This window comes from Otolemur garnettii, unplaced genomic scaffold (assembly GCF_000181295.1).
Source record: "Otolemur garnettii isolate 467f Iridium unplaced genomic scaffold, OtoGar3 scaffold00108, whole genome shotgun sequence".
Classification (NCBI taxonomy): Eukaryota; Metazoa; Chordata; class Mammalia; order Primates; family Galagidae; genus Otolemur; species Otolemur garnettii.
In genome coordinates this window covers 877,605-881,363 of record NW_003852503.1, presented here as the reverse complement: position 1 = coordinate 881,363, position 3,759 = coordinate 877,605, and the positions used below count along the sequence as shown (strand labels likewise).

Sequence of the window (3,759 nt, the reverse complement as noted above, 5' to 3'; positions counted from 1 at the left end):
GCCAAACAACAATGACGGCTGCAACCAAAAAATAGCCAAGTGTTGTGGCAGGCGCCTGTGGTCCCAGCTACTTGGGAAGCTGAGGCAGGAGACTCGCTTGAGCTCAGGAGTTGGAGGTTGCTGTGAGCTGTGATGCCATGGCACTTTACCCAGGGGAATAGCTTGAGGCTCTGTCTCAAAAAAAAAAAGAAAAGAAAAGAAAAGAAAGAAGTTTCCTCTGCCAGAGCAGGAAGTTTCCCTGAATGAACCTCCTGGTACTTGGGGTTAGAGAAACCAGACAAGGTTAGAAAGGCTTTGGTCTGGGCGGCACCTATGGCTCAGAGAGTAGGGCACCAGCCCCATATACTGAGGGTGGTAGGTTCAAACCTGGCCCCAGCCAAAATTGCAACAAAAAGGGCGTTGTGGCAGGTGCCTATAGTCCCAGGTACTCCGGAGTCTCAGGCAAGAGAATCGCTTAAGCCCAAGTTGATAAAAGTGAGACACTGTCTCCAAAACAAACAAACAAAAAAATCTTTAGTCCTGGCTCTGGGCCTGTAGCTCAGTGGCTAGGATGCCAGCCACATACACCCAGAGCTAGCAGGTTTGAATCCAGCCCAGGCCTGCCAAACAATGGAGGTTGCTGTGAGCTGTGATACCACAGCACTCTACTGAGGGCCACAAAGTGAAACTATCTCAAAAAAGAAAGAAAGAAAGTCTTCAGTCCTGAGGCAGCTGCTAAAGTCTAATTTCTTTTAATTCAAAAGTACACAGCATGCCAAAGCACCATACTTTAGGGTAACGTTTTTCAACCTTTTTTAATCTAAGCCACACCTGAATCTATAGTAAAACTTCCAACACACTTAATGTTGGTAAAAAGAAAAAAAAAAGTAAAAAAACAAAACAAAACACATATATACTTACTGTGGTTTGAACTTCTTTTGAAAATAATTTTATTATTATTATTATTTAGAGACAGGGTCTCACTGTGTCACCCTTGGTAGACACAGCTCACAGCAACCTCAAAGTCTTGGGCTTAAGCAATTCTCTTGCCTCAGCTTCCCAAGTAGCTGAAACTGATACCAGAATTTCTTCCTCTGTAGGTCCCTGGTCTCGGGGATTCAAAGAATGAACCCAGGGACCACAGATCAGTGGTAAGATAGGATTTTTATTAGACAGAAAGGAATACAGAAGTAAAAAGCACCAGAGCTTCTGGAAGGAGGAAAGAACTAACTAACTGGGGAGTCTCTACGTGGGCTCTTTATCTAGGGGTAATAGGTCTTGAGAATTACACTTGGCCAGGACTTGGTCGTGGAAAAACATCTTCTCAAAGTTAATAAGTGCATTAACAATGAATGAAGGGGCTTGGCACCTGTGGCTCAAGTGGCTAAGGCGCCAGCCACATACACCTAAGGTGGCAGGTTCGAATCCAGCCAGGACCCGCCAAACAACAATGACAGCTGCAACCAAAAAATAACCAGGCGTTGTGGTGGGCACCTGTGGTCCCAGCTACTTGGGAGGCGGAGGCAGGAGACTCGCTTGAGCCCAGGAGTTGGAGGTTGCTGTGAGCTGTGATGCCACGGCACTCTACCCAGGGGGATAGCTTGAGGCTCTGTCTAAAAAAAAAAAAAAAACAATGAATGAAGGTACTTCTTCCTCCACTAGGGCAAGGTTATCAGGTCCTTTACAGTTTTTGTCTCTCAGAAGTGATTAGGGAGTATGCTCCCTACTCAAGGAGGAACCACCCAAAAAACCATCCAGGCTGCTTTGTTCATGATCTTATTAGAGGCCAGAGGGTATGTCCTGAAAAAGGCAGCCTATTTGTGCCTGGAAATGGGGGTCTGATTTCTGAGCTCACCTGGGCCTAGAGAAAGGGGGGGAGGGAGTCCCTGTCCAGCCCTGAGTAGTGGAATCTTGTATTGGGACTACATGCACCTGCCACACGCCTGGCTATTTTTTCTTTTATTGTTGCTGCAGTTAGTGTTGTTTAGCTGGCCCTGGGCCCGTTTTGATCCCAACAGCCTCAGTGCACGTGGCCAGTGCCATAACGGTTGTGCTACAGGCGCCAAACCAAATTAACTATATTTAAAATTTTTGGCAGCACACCTAAGATCTTCTCATGTCCTTCCTGATGGCTTATACCTATAATCCTAAGACTCTGGAAGGGCAAGGCAGGTGGATCACCTGAGCTCAGGAATTCCAGACCAGCCTGACCAACAATACCCCATCGCTACTAAAAATAGAAAAATTAGCCAGGCATGGAGGCATGCACCTGTAGTCCTAGCTAATTTGGAGGCTGAGGCAGGAGGATCTCTTGAGCCCAAGAGTTTGAGGTTGCTGTGAGCTGTGATGTCAGAGCACTCTACTCAGGGTGACAGAGTAAAACTCTGTTGCGAAAAAAAAAAAATTAAGAATCTTTTAAGAAAACAACTTTATTAAGATATAATTCACATACCATATAATTCACTCATAGAGGGTATATGATTCAGTGGTTTTCAATATATTCAGAGTTGGGCAACCAAACCTACAATACCCTTTAGAACATTTTCATTATTCCAAACAGAAACCCCCTATCCCCTTCCAGTCACTCTCCCATTCCCCAAACCCCTCCCACCACCAATATCACTAGGCAAGAACCAATCTATTTTCTGCCTCTACAGATCTGTCTGTTCTACTTTCCTAGTCTGGTCCAGATAAATGGAGTTATAAAATATATGGCCCTTTGTGACTGGATTCTTTCTTTCTTTTCCTTTTTTTATTTTTATTTTTATTTTTAGGACAATGTCTCCAACTGTCGCCCTGGGTAGAGTGCTGTAGCATCACAGCTCACACTTGGGCTCAAGCAATTCTCTTGCCTCGGCCTCCCAAGTAGCTGGGGCTACAGGCGCCCACCACAATGCCCGGCTATTTTTTGGTTGTAGTTGTCATTGCTGTTTTAGCTGGCCCGGGCTGGGTTTGAACCCGCCAGCCTCAATGTATATGGCCAGCTCCTTACCCACTGAGCTACAGGTGTCTCCCTGACTGGATTCTTTCACAGTCCCTGCATGTCACAGCGGGTATCTAGCACTGGATTTTTTGGCTTGGGTTCAAAGAATTGTAGTATGCAGACTATCTATTGATGCTTTCTGTTGAAGAGCTGCTGGGTCTTTTGAGAAATGCCTGTAATGCACAATCAAGCCATTTGCTTACGCAAGACAGTTAGAGAAAGCAAAGTAATGCTAATAAAGACAGTAAAATAGTAAAGTCTTTTTATTTTAGACAGTGTGTGTGTTCTCAGCGCTAAGGCTGAGTGTGAGAGAAAAGTGTTCCTGGTCTCAGTACTTATATCATAGGAATAAAGCAAAGAAAATATTGTAAATAGTGCCTGAAACATATGAATTACCCAATAAAGGTAAGCTCATCATTCACTCTTCATATCGGACATTTAAAAGCCAAATTTCTGTTTTTCTTTTTTGTTTGTTTGTTTATTTTTAAATAGAGTCTCATTTTGTCGCCCTTGATAGAGTGCTGTAGCATCATTGCTCACAGAAATGTCAAACTCCTGGGATCAAGCGATTCTCTTGCCTCCGCCTTACAAGTAGGTGGGACTACAGGAATCCGCCACAATGCCAGGCTATTTTTAGAGACAGGGGTCTCACTCTTGCTCAGGCTGGTTTCAAATTCCTGAGCTCAAGCAATCCACCTGCTTAGGCCTCCCAGAGTACTAGGATTCTAAGCGTGAGCCACTGCGCTGGGCCTTCAAAGTCAAATTTCTTTTGCTGTGGTTACTAGAGGTATAGTTGA

General features: G+C 44.7%; 1 protein-coding gene across 1 annotated transcript in view; it reads right to left on the bottom strand.

Annotated features, from left to right (window-relative positions):
• EI24 (EI24, autophagy associated transmembrane protein) overlaps positions 1–1,582 on the bottom strand; it is a 25,803-nt gene extending 24,221 nt beyond the window's left edge. Inside the window, exon 1 of the mRNA XM_023517345.1 lies at positions 1,568–1,582. The gene's annotated coding sequence lies outside the window, so the exon portion shown is untranslated. The remainder of the gene's footprint in view (positions 1–1,567) is intronic.
• Between the last annotated feature and the right edge of the window lie 2,177 nt (positions 1,583–3,759).